General features: G+C 35.5%; 1 protein-coding gene and 1 non-coding gene across 6 annotated transcripts in view; both read left to right on the plus strand.

The window, feature by feature from the left end:
- The window catches only part of Cnot6l (CCR4-NOT transcription complex subunit 6 like), an 81515-nt gene that overhangs the window by 3691 nt on the left and 63124 nt on the right, over nucleotides 1–14700 (plus strand). The window contains exon 1 of one of the 5 annotated variants that reach the window (XM_048426125.3): nucleotides 14074–14206. The exons of the other annotated variants lie outside the window; for them this stretch is intronic. The gene's annotated coding sequence lies outside the window, so the exon portion shown is untranslated. Of the gene's footprint in view, nucleotides 1–14073; nucleotides 14207–14700 lie in introns of those variants that run through there. 5 annotated transcript variants of the gene reach the window in all.
- LOC125396449 (U2 spliceosomal RNA) lies at nucleotides 11479–11668 on the plus strand. The gene has a single exon (XR_007230808.1). It is a non-coding gene; the product is annotated as a U2 spliceosomal RNA (small nuclear RNA).

Genomic DNA, 14700 nt, shown 5'->3' on the forward strand with positions numbered 1-14700 from the left:
CTAGTTTAGAAGAACCAGATCAGAAAAGGGCCCTAAAGGTAAACCTGCTGATAGACGGAGTGCTTCGCAGAACTATTTATAAACGGCCTCTCGTTGCCTTGCCCATTTACCTCACTGTCTTTACAGGGGTGCTTACTTAGCCCACAGTTAGACCTTGCCTGTGGGTGGAGTCCAGGACAGATTGGATGCTTTTAGGCTGTGGTCAGTGTGATGGCCAGAGACTGCTGTTTCTGAACCTGGTCTCACAAAGAAACAGTATGTTGTTCGCTGGGAAGCTGGGGGCGGGGGGAGAGGAGGAGTTAAAGCTGTTTTCTATTACCAGTACTTGAAGAACAGCCTGATGTGTGCAACTCAATGGAAAAGCTCTTAACTTTTACAGACCTATTAGAACCATGGCCTTGAAATTCGTATTTGTTCTCGTATTCTCTTTCTCATTAGAATATCTAGAGTTTTTTTTTTTTTAATCTTTTCAGTAAGGTTGTAAGACTAGGATGAGAAATGCTTGGCACATAGTGGATGCTTTATTTTAGTACTGCCTACAACAGCTCTGATTATAAGTGTTGAAACGCGTTTTTAAGTACAAATACTCATTAATTACCTAAAACGATTGCTTAACTGACTTAGGGAATCAAGAAAATACAGCTGGGGATGTAGCTTTGTTCAACTTACCTTGCATGTGTGAAGCCCTGGGTTTGGTTTCAAACACTGAAGGGCAAAAGAAGTGGTTTTTTTTTTTTTTTCAGGCCTTCGAGATACAGAAAATGTTTGTGAGCATATGAGATGTACTTTTTCTAGAAATAAAGTTTTTATTGGAGCTTTACATGTGAGTTTATAGTAAATAGCTGTATTTCATGTGCTTACTATTTTTGAATAGTCTTTTAGTTTCATTACTTAAGAATTTTTGTTAACATATCCCCTGGGGGAGGATTCTAAGTTCTGTACATGTCTGAATGCAATCAAACGTTAAAATGGATCAGAGAACTAGAATTGTGTCATAAAAGTGTTCTTCCAGTTCATGTTATTGATTCTGGTAAATAAAACCTTTAGGAGTCCCTTTCTGAGTGTCAGCAAAGTTTCTACCGTCTTACGATAATAGAGTGATAAATGTGTTAGTCATTGAATTTTAAGTTTTTTAAATTTAATTTTGATTTATGTTTTTGGAAAACCATAATAGTGAGGAGTATAAAGTAAAATCAGGAAAGATTAAAGAAATCTTAAGTTTTAAAATTACTTGCTTTTTAAAAAAAATTTTTGAGGGGCCTGCCCTGTGATATAAGCTTACCTCAGACTTCTCATCCTCCTTCCTCGGTCTCCTTATGCAGTTATAGGCAGTTGCCATTTCACTTGGTTCTAATTTAAGGTCCCCCTTTCCTTTTTGGGGATGGGGTGAAGACAGAGCAGCGAGAATGTGGGAATAATTTCATTGAGAGTTAAGTTCATGTCTCTTGAAAAATACTAATTTTGAGGTTAGAGAGGTGGCTGAGCGATTCAGAGAGTATAGTGCTACCCAGAGGGCCAGAGTTGTACTCCCAACACCCATGTCGGGCCGTTGATAACTGCCTGTAATGCCAGCTCAACAGGATCTGACACTCTTCTGGCTTCCACATAACTATAGACACACACACTTAAAATTAAAATTAAAAAATGGTTCTTAAAAATATCAATGCCTCTAGTTAGATTTAGATTTTATCTTTGTTTTAACAACAATGATCTTAATATATTTTGTAAATTTTGTACATATACAGTGAGGTTTTCTAAAATTTCAAAGTATCCAGTGAAAATTTTGATAGATAACTGGTGAAAATTATGTGTGTATATATATTATATATATATTATATGTGTTTATAGGGTTAGCTTTATTAGAAGGCAAAATATACTTTGATTTACATAAAATGTTAGCATACAAGGTGTTAACTATCACTGTTGCATTTTGAAAGAAATTTGTTTTTATTTCCCTCCTATCACTCCAGCCCTTTAACCTTTTGTTTTACTCCTGCGCCCCCTGTCTGATTTCATGTTCTTTCATGCTTCGTCACCCTCCTCAGAGTCTCTTTACTCTTTCTTGGAGTCCATTCTAGTATTGTAGGTTTTTTATCCAACTTTATTTCCACTTATATACATATGTATGTACAAGCTAGAATCTGCATATGAAGAGAGAATGTTGGTTTTGCCTTTCTGGATTTGGATCAGTTTGCTTAATATGTTTTCCAGGCTACCCATTTTCTTGAAAATTATTCTTTACAGCTGAGTAGAATTTTATTGTGTCTCTATACCACATTTTCATTACGGGTATCTAGGCTGATTGCATTTCCTTGCTATCATGAATATAGCATCAATAAATATGAATGTGAATGTCTATTACTGTCAGGATATAGAGTCTTTTGAGTATACATATATGGGAGTGATAATAGCTGGATCATATGGCTGCCCTGTTTGTTTACACTCCCACCAGCAGTGAGTAGGGTTTCCTCTATCCTCACATCCTCTTCAGTCTGCTGGTACATGCCTATAATCCCACCCCCGTTCAGGTCAGTTCAGGCTGACAAACCAAACCATCCCTCCCCCGAAACAAAAAAGGAAGCCCCCTACTCCAAACAGACAAAAGAGCCAAGTATGTGGATAGTTTATTTTTAACTGGAAATATTCATCCTTTTTGTTTAAACTAAAGAAATTACAACAAAATTAAGGTAGAATATTATTAGATTTTGAAAGGTGGTCTAAAGGAATTTTAAACCTTTCCAGAATATTCATTATAAACACCTTTAATTAAGAGGGATTAAAATACTTAGAAATTTCTGTCTTTACTGCTAATGCCAATTATGGCAATAACTTTACCACAAAATTTTAGTGCTTTAACATGCAGAAGTTTGAATGTACTGGTTAGCATGGTTGTTGTCTTGTGGTAACCTACTTTAGAGTGCCTTATGTTTTGTGACTTCTCCATTCCTAGGATCTTGGGATTCTGTTTATTGCTCACAGGCTATTTCTTAAGAACTGAAAGGGACGTTTCCCCAAATTTCATTGGCAAGACTTTGTCATAGAGCTTTATTTAAATACAATGAATGTGAAAAATAACCCTGGATAGAAGTAAGTTTATCTTTGCTACAGAGGGCTTCAGGGTATTAGTTTAGATGATAGTACATATGTAATGATATTTTGTTTCTGATCTAACAAATAAAGCTTGCCTGAAAATCAGAGTGCAGAACTAAGCCACTAGTTAGCCAAAGAGTCCAGGCATTGGTGGCACACACTTTTAATTCCAGCACTCAGGAGACAGGCAGAGGGAGCTCTGTGCGTTCAAGTCCACCCTGGGCTCCTTGAAATTGAATCTGAGAAACAGAGCTCACACAAAGATGATCCCAGCACTTGGGATCACATGTCTTTAATCCCAGCACTAGGGAGGTGGAGTGATAGGGCTGGGCAGAGAGAGGAATATAAGGTGGGAGAAGACAGGAGCTCAGATGCAGTCTGAGCATGCAGTCTGAGGACTCGGGGACAGGGTTACCCTTTCTTTCTGAGACTTTGGCTGACTGCTCTGCTCTGATCTCCCAGCTTTCACTCCCTGATGTCTGACTCTGCTCTGGGTTTTTATTAAGACTGAGTAGAATACGTGCAACATGCATACTTGTAAAATTGTATCTAAAAGTTGAATTATAATACTTAGGAATTCCTTTCTTTCTTCAAAGTAAAATTTGAGGGGAAAATGGTAGGAAAGGAGAGGAAAGGGAATGAGGAGCCACAAGGAGACAGGGAACACGACTCTGATGGGAAAGGCTGGGCAAATGGACTTTACCAGCTGTTTAAAGGCTTGCAGTTTTATGAGAGCTTACAAATTTAGTTTGTAACTGAACGTTTGAAACTGAGTTGCGTTTGGTAGGCATGCCCTTTACTGTGAAATAATTGGTAGTCATTGTGGTTTACTGGGTTCTGGCTGTTTGATTTGTTTCCTATATTTTGAAATCAATTGGAACTGTGAGCCAGAATTCTGAATTTCAGTTTCTGGGGTTTAATTTCACAGAGAACTTTTTTCCTTTCTAAATTTCTTTTACTATTTTTTTACTTCAAAGAATGTCATTTAGGTGAACCATGCCATATTCTGTTTCCTTTTGCTATTTAGTAATTTTAAAGTTGTTAAAATAATATATGTGAGTCTTAATCCATAAATAACAACAAAGACATCAAAGTAAACAACACAAATGTAATTATTAATCCATGTTCTATGCTTTACAATAAAAATATTACATCTTCACTTTACTAACTGCACTGACACTGGACTTCTAGTACATGAAATAGATTTTATCTCTGGATGACTTCAATTTAATTGAGTCATAGTGTATTCTTTCATTGCCCAGGAATCTGACAGTGAAACCCTGACTCATTTGCTTACTTCTTCCCCAAGAACTTGACTATGTATCTCTTAGTATTCCTTTACCTTGGTTATGGATCTCATTCATTTCGCCTTTTCCCATTTCTCCCGTTCTCACTCCTTTCCTCTCTTTTATTCCTTCCTTTCCTTCTCTTCCTGCCCGCTCTTCTTCTCCCTCGTTCTCTCTGTCTTACTCCCCTCTGAGGAGGAGTTTTGAGTGGTTCAGTTAATTTCTTTATGGTAAATATTTCTAATGTTTTGCATCTTGAAAACTGGAGCCCATTAGTTGCTAACCAAACCTTTAATCCAGAGTCTGCAGAGAACATTCTAGATTAACATCATAAGAATAACATAAGAGTAATGTAACAGTGTAAAATTGTTCCAGGTTTGAAAACTCTGAATCAGGACAAGTATTATTTAGGTGGTGTCTTAGTTTACTATTTGATTACTGTGAAGAGACGCCATGATCAAGGCAAAATTTAAAAAAAAAGCATTTAATCGGAAACTTGCTTATATTTATCAAGGATGGGCCTTTGACCCTTATGGCAGGGAACATGATATCAGGCAAGCAGGTGTAGCACCCTGGCAGTAGCCAAGCAGCAAGTTAGAGAGAGAGAACACTAACTGGGAATGGTGTGAGACCTCAAAGCCCACCTTCCAGTGACACACCTCTTCCAACAAGGCCACACCTCCTCGTCCTTCTCAGTCCACCAACTGGGAAACATTCAAATACATTCATTCATACAGCCATAGTGGGCATGGGGGCACACTTGAAATCTCAGCAGTTGGAGGTCTATGGCAGGAGAGTAGTAAGTTCAAGATAAGGTTCTGCTATATAGCAAGAAATAAAGGAAATATAAAGGAAATAATTTAAAAAGGAATCACAAACCCATACCTAACCAATTAGTATGTATTTATTAATTTTTTAATGGCTATAAGCTGTTGAATTTAGGGGTCTAGGAAATGAAGGCATTTAAAGTACAATGTTTTGTGTGTAATAAGAATATGGAATGTTGAAGTTGCACCTAGGGTGCTGAGCATGCTATCTCTGTGTCCTACCACTCACTGAGTTAAAATAGCCTGCTTTTCTTTTCCTCCCTCCCTTTTGGATCAAGTCTTTACTGTGGGATGGAACTAATACTTTTTAGATTACTGAATACCAAGGACTAAGAAAATTCACTCCCACAGACTCTGCACATGTAATCTAATTTTTCTGAAAATACTGTGATATAGGCAGTATGATTCTTAAGAATTTGAGCCATGAACCTTCCATGTTGTAGCTACCAGAAATTAATTTCTCTATGTTTCAGTTTCTTCTTCTGTAATAAGAAGATAGTAATAACATTTATCTCAGAGTTAAATACTGATTAGATGATCCTATTCTCATAAAGTGTTTAGAATGATATCTAGCAGATCTGATAACTTCAGTAAATGCTAGCTCTTGCAGCTTCTTATTATTAGTAAACATACAAGTTACTTAACACTCCTGGTTACATCGGGCCATGTTTGACTCCAGAGTGCCTATTATTCCATGCATAGGGCATTTAGTCTGGTTATAGCAAACAAGTGAATATGCTATTTGACGGTAACATTTAATGCTGTTACGAACAGTACATAATATGTTTTAACTTACAGGGATGAGTAAGCAGAGGTAGAAGTCCTTTTTTCCCCCTTTATGATGAAATGAAAGGAAGGCAAGGAAATAGGTTACAGCAACATCCTTATCATTTTCTTACATTCCTTTTGTTCCTTTATAGTTATTATCATCAGACAGATTTTTTTGTAAATTTTATTGCACCTTCTATTTCATACTTAAAATGTTTCAGTTATAGTAATAGTTAATATTTTAATATTTTTTGGTTATACGTTATGTGCTAGATTGAGTCAGTAAACTTTCAGTAAAGATGTAAATATTTTGATTTTGAAGGTCACATAAGATCTTTATTACATATTCTATTATTATTGTTGTAATTTTAGTTATTTCATCTGAGGCAGGATTTCACTTTACAGCCCAGGCTATTCTATAACTCAAGACACTCTTCTTGTCTCAATCTGTCTAGTATTAGAATTGCAGATGTGAGCCATCATATCTATCTGATATTTAAAATTATTACTTAAACATATAAAAAATTATCTGGGTGGTGGTGGTGGTGCATGCCTTTATCCTCAGCACTCAAGAAGCAGAGGCAGGTGAATCTCTTAGTTTGAGGTCAGTTGGACCTGTAGAGCTAGTTCCAGGACAGCCAGGGATACCCAGAGAAACCCTGTCTCAAAAAGCAAAAAATAAATAAAAATTACTAATTACTATCAAGTCAGGGTGTGAGCATTTGCTGTCTCTGTTAGATTTAATTAAAATATCATTTTTCTTTATAGTATTGGTGAGATTGATATTATTAATCCCTACTGAATATTTTAATGAGAATGCTGAAATTTAACAGATTTCATGACAGTCTGTATATTAATGGAGGATTGGCAATTAGGTTGTTGAAATTCCAAGCCTGTGTGTTTTCCAGGATGTTTTTCTGTTGCCTAGTCTCCTAGAATACAGTGCACATTTCATACCATTATAAGGAAGGCCCAACAAGATCTTTTCTTTGAGTACCTCTCTAGTTTTATTATTTATTCCTCTTTTTTCTCACATATTCCCTAGCTTAGCATAGTGAGTGACTTACAGTCTGCTCTGTGCTTGAAATGTGCCTGCAGTACCTTATACTTTATGACCCCACTGACTGCTTCAATAATTCACCTCAGGTGCTGCTTAATCTGGGAAACCTTATCTGACAATTCCAGGCTTTGCTTTATGACTTTCCTTGTGTGCCTTTAGCATCCTGTGTGTTCCTCTTTGATAAAATTTGCCACAGGGTCTTAAAATTACTTGGTTTATGACTTGGCTTTGCTTCTAGACTATGTCATTTTGAAACATAAAGATGATGTATACTTCATCTTTGTGACTCAAGTGTTTGAAACATAGTAAGAAATATGTAATGCTTTGTATGTGGTAAGAACTTAGGAAATGTGTATTAAATCCATAAGTGTCTTTGTAAGCAGTGGAAACTACATCAGCAAATACGTATTTGCAGATGTTAAGTTTTTGGAAAGTCAATTTAACTTCTGGTTAATTTGAATAATAGGAACATGAAGTTAATGGGGCAGATTAAAGCATGATTTTAGGTGGGATCTGTTCCCACATAAGGGATGTTAGGTTTGTCTTTATGTCATTGACAAATTTTAATTTTAGAGCAGCAAGTATTTTTAAAATACTTAGGTTGAGGTATTTTACTAATATTTAATTTGAAAGTTATGATGTGGCTTTATTTTAGAAGCATTCGTTAATTAACCGCACACTTATTTTTACTGTTAGATACTATATAACTCCGAAATCTCTTACTTACCTATACTATTAAAGACTTTGGGAACCATTGATGATTTGAGCATGTTGATAAAAGTTTAAAGTTTACTCATTCTTTTTCAAACTGTGCTAGGGATGGAACCTGGGTCTTACACCATGCAGGTGAACACCTGATTACTGGAATTTCTGTTCAAGAATATTAAACTGAACATTTGAAGAAGGCCTAGCTTGAGTTGAGCAACCTGAGTACCCGTCCAGCCTGAAAGGCATAGCTTTCATCCTTCAACAAAGAAGCTTATTTTTGCAGCGCATGGAGGCCACTACAGAAAACCACAGCTGATCACAATGCAAAAAATAAGTGACTGTGAAGTGCTCAACCCCATTGGGCACATCTGCAATGAAACCCCAATGAAGAGGGGTAGGAAGATTAAGAGCCAGAAAACCAGATTGCATGCTGCAAAGACAGGACAGGGAAACTGAACCATGAAATCTCAACAATATGGTTGCCTTAACAAGACCTGCATAATGACACCACCATTCGACATGCCAGTGTAGATGGGTTAATCTCACAAGATCCCACTTCTGCATGAAGAGCTTTAGGGTACTCTGTGGCTCTGAGAGAGGGAGAGGGAGCTTTATCCAGTGACAAGTCCTCTGATATCCAGTTTCAATATTCAGCCCCAAACACATGTTGGTTAATCAAGTAACACAAAATGATGGACTTAGTAGGGTTTGTGTGTGTGTATATATGTTTATACATATATGCATATAAGTGATAAGTTTTGAATTTGGGAGGAAGTAGGGGGTACATGGAGAAGTTAGATATGGGAGGAATTGGAGTGAAGAAAAAGTAGAAATGATGTAAGTACACTGCTGATGGATGAAATTTTCAGGAAATGAAAATTTTAGTTAGACGATTAATCGGGTTGACAAGAAACATCAGTTGGAATGAGAATAAGTTTCTTTTAAGATTTAGAATTAAAACATAAATCAAGAAATAGGTTTAAAGTGGTGTTGTAGATATAATCAAAACATTGAAATTCTCAAGAAACTAATAAAATAGTTTTATGTTGGGATGAAAAAAGAAAGCTTTCAAGGCACATTGGAAGGAGAGAACTCAGAGTAAGTGAGAATATGCCGAAAAGTCGTTTCAGGGAAGGGAATAATGAATTTTGTGTTAGTGGTGGCACAAGTCTTAACTCTTAGCATTTGAGAAGCAGAACATCTAGATCTCTAAGTTTGAACCCAGTCTTACCAGTATACTGAGTTTCACTCAGACCAGCCAGGGCTGTGTAGTGAAATCCTGTCTTTTTTTTTTTTTTTTTTAAATGTTCGAGAAATAGGTTGCTGCAATCTCTACTAGAGTGGTTTTCATTGTTTTCTGAATTTAGACCCTTCTTAAATTTTGATTGTCTTCATTATTGACTTCCTGGACTGTAAACTTCATAGGTTGTTAACTTTTGCTAGGTTCTGAGAACACCATTGATAACCTGGAGAAGGCTATGGTTCTTTTGCATAGTAATTGAAGGTAAATGAAAGGAAATAAATTGGATTGAAAAGGAACCTGTTGAACTGAGTGTTTATCTTATTTGATGTAGAGTGCAAATTAGCATCACTTACCGTTGGTTCTGTTACCACCACATATAGTTGACTGTAGTGCCCCCCCACCTGTAATCCAGCACTTTGGAGATGGAGGCAAGAGGATCAGAAGTTCAAGGTTTCTTGGCCACTTAGGGGAGTTCAGGGATATCGTGTGATACATGACACCTTGTCTCAAAAGAAAAAGAAAATTAGCTCTTCCCCTAAAAATTTGTAACCAAACAAAACTTTTAATTGAAAAATTAATAAAAACAATGTGATATGAAAGTATTTGTACTTTCTTATATTATTACACCATATGTAAAGTGGTGGAAATATTCTGAGATTTTTTTTTAACAGCTAGATTGTGACATAAATATTAAATTTTGTTTTTGACAAAGGTCATAGTTACCGCTATCATTACTGTGTAGGTTGTCTAGGTCTGTGAAAACTGTGATACAGTTTCTTCCTGTATACAGATTCATAGATTGATTCCCTGATATTCATGGACCCCAGGTTAACAGTATATGCTTATTGTCTCCTGGATTTTTCTCAACTTTGTGTCTTTTTTTGTGTGTGTGTGTGTTATTTACTTTTCTTTACAGATGGTAATAATTTTGTTGCTTTTTCTCTTTTTGAAACTAATATATACTCCTTTAAAAAGAAAAGCTTGAAATGATACTAAAGGGGATCATTTCCTGGTAATTTTTTCTCATAGTAATTAAGACTGTTAGTATAGTATATGGAACTGTTATCTGAGCAGTAGGCTTATATAGCCACACATATTACATACAGATAAAAGAATCATATTGTCTATGCTTTTTTTATTAAAACACTTCATTAATTTTTTATCCACAGGTATATTTTATGCTTTCAAATGTTTATAATACCACTAAAATTTCATGTGCCACATTACAAAGTGCTAAATTTCCTGTTTTAAAGTGTATCTTAATGATTTTAGTATAGTCATATTATAAATATATCACATGCATACTATATCAATAACAAAAGAAACCTAATATCGAATATCATCTCTAATTCCCCTTTCTGCTTGCAGCTATGAGATACTTTCTGGTTGTTTTTGTTGTTTTGAAAAAAAAAGTTCTGTTTTGAGACAAGATTTTCATCATGTGTCTCTGGCTGACTTCGAACTCACAGATAATTGCCACTACCTGCCTGCACCTGCCTCCTGAGCGCTTCTTTTAAAGTATAAATTTCTACAGGTGGATTTGCAGAATTGAAAACTATATAATTTTGATAAACCTTGCCAGATTACTCTTTAGATATGTAAAAAATTTTACTGCCATGGGGGTTGGGAACTGAAAACACACAGCTTTGTGGTAGAGTGCTTGGTTTAGCATGCCTGAGGTCTTGAGTTCTGTTCACAGCACTAAAAAAAAAAATCACCAGTCTTATTAAAAATGCTTGCTTCTCCAAGCTCTTTTTTTCCCTTCTCATTTTAATTGTTTGGATAGAAAGTGATATACATTTTCCCCCCAAGTCCCCGTCCCTCTTCTCCTCTCATTCCACCCTCCCCTGTCTCCAAACTTTTATTCATGTTAATCATTGCCATTCTGAGAACAGTCATATATTTTATATATTTTAAAATACTAAGGTTTTTTTTTTTGTCTAGGTTTTTGGATGCTTCTGTATTGCTTTATGACTTGCCTGTTCATGACCTCATGACCCCAAATATTTCTATTGGAATATATACGGTTTTTCTTACCGAGGGGTTATATTAAAAACAGCAAAAAAAAAAAAATCCATGGTACTGCCACTTATAAATGTATATGTTTAAGACAAGGTTTTACTTACTGTATAGGCCTGACTGGACTGAAACTCTTTCTGTGGAGCAGACTAGGCTTGAACTCAGAGGTCTATCTGCTTCTGCCTCCTGAGTACTAAAATTAAAGCTGTGTGTCCCCAAGCCTGGCTCATTTGTAATAATTATAATGACCTTTGCCTTGCTGAAAAGTTCTCTGTACACTAAGACTGTAACTTGCTTTTTCTAAACTTAGCATGACTTAGTCAGAGCTTAGCTTTTATAGTTAGACTTAATTTATCTTTCATAGTGGTATTTTTTGTTTGTTTTGTTTTTTTCCATATTAAGGGTCAAATAATAGAGTATGCAAGTATTACTCCCGAGCTTATCTCCAGCACTTAATCTATGTTTAAATTCCAGTTAATTGCATCTTGGGCTTTTGGCCAAGATCAATGTAGCATCTGTTCTTATCAGTTTGCTATCCGATGTTTTATCTCTCCAGGAACAATATATTATGTATGTTTTTGGAATAAGTAAATAGAATAGGAACATGTTATGCATTCAGTACATGTATAGACCTGATGTTGCAAAAATAGTAAACTGTTGGAACTTAAAAAAAAGAAATTCTACTTAATCATCATCTGTGGAGTATTGGATGTTTTGCAGCTTTTCTATATATCAATTTCCTTGGCAATTAATACGTAATTCATAATTTTAGTGAAATGAAACATGAGAGCACATACAGATCCATCTAGGCATGTGCTGGGCATTTAGCCATGTCTTCTTCTAACTTATAAACCCCGTCTTTCTTTATCCTACTAAAATTGGGTTCAGAAGATAGAGTTTCAAGATAGTGTATCCTCAGTTTTCAAAACTAGGAAAGTCATTTGGGATTAGTACTGATTGGAAAGAGAGCAAATCTTCAGTTAGTAATTAAGAAGTTGCTTGGTCTGGATCTGCTTCCGACAGAGGAATCTAAAATAGCTGAAAGATACTTAAGGAAATGTTCAATATCCTTAGCCATCAGATAATGCAAGTCAGAACAATTCTGAGATTCCATCTTACACCTGTAAGAATGGCCAAGATCAAAAACACTGAAGACAACTTATGCTGGAGAGGATGTGGGGTAAAGGGAACACTTCTGCATTGCTGGTGGAAGTGCAAGTGGGTCCAGCTCTTTTGAATATCAGTATGGCAATTTCTCAGAAAATTAGGAAACAACCTTCCTTAAGACCTAGCAATACCACTTTTGATTATATACACAAAAGATGCTCAATTGTCCACAAGGACATGTGCTCAACTATGTTTATGGCAGCATTGTTTGTCATAGCCAGAACCTGGAAATAACCTAAATGCCCGTCGACTGAAGAATGGATAAGGAAAATGTGGTACATTTACACAGTGGAGTACTACACAACAGAAAAAAATAACATCTTGAAATTTGCAGTCAAATGGATGGATCTAGAAAACATATTGAGCATTTTCTCACTTGTAATACTGGATATGGATTGTGTGTAATTTAGTTTCAAAAATTGATACCAAATGCCATTCTTTGACTCTACAACTACCTGTTATTCCTAGTATATTAAATGTGTATACTGTTACTGTTTTGTATTAGCTAGTAGAACAAAAGTGTAGTTTTTAATAACAATTAGACAATTTGCTCCTCTGTGACCTTTAATGAGTTTATTATGGAGGCACTCTAGGACTAAAATTTGGAAGAACATTATATTTTATGTGCTTTGTTGCTTTTGTGGAGCCAAGAAAACAGAAATTGAAGTTAAAGGTTCTGGGGCATTTGTAGGAAATGAACAAATAAATTTAATTTCTTCTGATAAAATACGGATTTCTCTTTCATTGGCCAGCTTTTGTTTATACTTTGGGCCATAGCATGGGAACATTCTTGACTCAGAGCCTTTTGTAAGTTCTCAAGTTGTTTATTCTTCTTTTTTTTAAATTTCTTTATTTATTTTGTATACAGTGTTCTGCCTACATGTATGCCTTCAGGACAGAAGAAGGGACCAGATCTCATGGATGGTTGTGAGCCACCATATAGTTGCAGGGAATTGAACTCAGGACCTCTGAGAAAAGCAGCCAGTGCTCTTAACCTCTAAGCCATCTCTCTGGCCCAAGTTGTTTATTCTTTTAACCATTTATTTTAGGAGGACCTATTTTCAAGTTTTCCTTTTTTTTTTTTCACTAAGTACTGCCTATTGATAGGGGTTTGTATGAGTAGAATGGATATTTTGGTGAGAAATTAATTATGCCCCGTTTTCCTTCCCCCAAAGGTTTGATTTCTTTTGTTTAGTACTGTTTTGGATGATTGTGAGTCATCATTGAATCTACCGTTCTTTTGAGTCTTTTCATAATCAGATATGGAACATTTTCCTTTGTGCTTGTTGAATGTTACCCTGGACAGTTTGGTTATTGAAAGTTTTCTGTTTTACGCTACTCTTTCTAGTGGAGACTTAGAGATTTAGATAATGCTTTCCTACGTTCTAGACTTTGGTTCTCAGAAAAGTAATATTAATTTTATTAACTCTTCATATATTACTGTTTTCATCTAACACTGGAACATTTTATAATTTGGTTCATTTAAAAAATATGGGACAATTATTACCGATTATTTTTAGACTTTCATATCATTAATTTTGTATTCAAGGTTTAACTTAAGATATTTTATCAGAAAACTAAAGTGATGAAATGGTTTATTAGTTAAACTTTCAGCTTTTTTTCTTTTTAATTTTTAATTTTTAAAAATTTTTATTATATATATATATTTGTGTTTTGTCATGTGTGTTGGGTCTATTGGAAGTGGAGTTACAGACAGTTGTGAGCTGCCCTGTGGGTGCTGGGAATTGAACCAGAGTCCTCTGGAAGAGTAGTCAGTGCTCTTAACCACTGAGCCATCTCTCCAGCCCAAACTTTGAGTTTTTATACTGTTTTCTAGGAATCAAAACAAACAGTAATTTAAATTATTTTTTCTTTTTTTTTTTTAGGTGCAGTATAACCTTAGTTTATATATGAGATTGTTGTTTCGTTTTAAGGCAGGGTGTTATGTGACCTTGCCTTGACTGAATTCTGTGTGTAGCTTTGAAGTACAGAGATACGCTTGCCTGTCTCTTGAGTGCTGAGACAACACCTGCCATAGGTAATTGTCTACACACATACACACAAAAAAAATTGTGAAGTATTATTTAAAGTCATTGATTTTATGTATGGTCTGAGACAAAGGCTGAAAATGGAAGGAAAAAGGAGGAATTTGTACAAATTGTTATATTGCTTCAGGTTTTTGGTCCTTTTTTGTTTGAAGAGCTGGACCAAAAGTAGTTGTGTTTATGTCATAGCTTTAAGAGGCACTCCTGCCGTTCTGTGTGATGTGTTATGCCTTCACAGGCACTCTTGCAGTTTGTCTTATTTTGTTTGGGTCTATATATAATTTATGGTTGACTTTGTTTATAAGAGCATCTAGAGATGTAACTATTTCTAGGGTTATCTAAAGAAAAAAACTTGGTAATATAGGATTGTGTTTGCTGTACATTTTCCAGATTGTACCATCCATGAATTTAGGGGGATACTTTTCTGTGTGCTTAACTTGATAGTAATTAGCTCTCGTAAGAGAACCACTCATGATGGCTGGACCTT

The sequence above is a fragment of the Myodes glareolus genome, chromosome 8, assembly GCF_982192425.1.
Source record: "Myodes glareolus chromosome 8, mMyoGla1.1, whole genome shotgun sequence".
Taxonomy (NCBI): Eukaryota; Metazoa; Chordata; class Mammalia; order Rodentia; family Cricetidae; genus Myodes; species Myodes glareolus.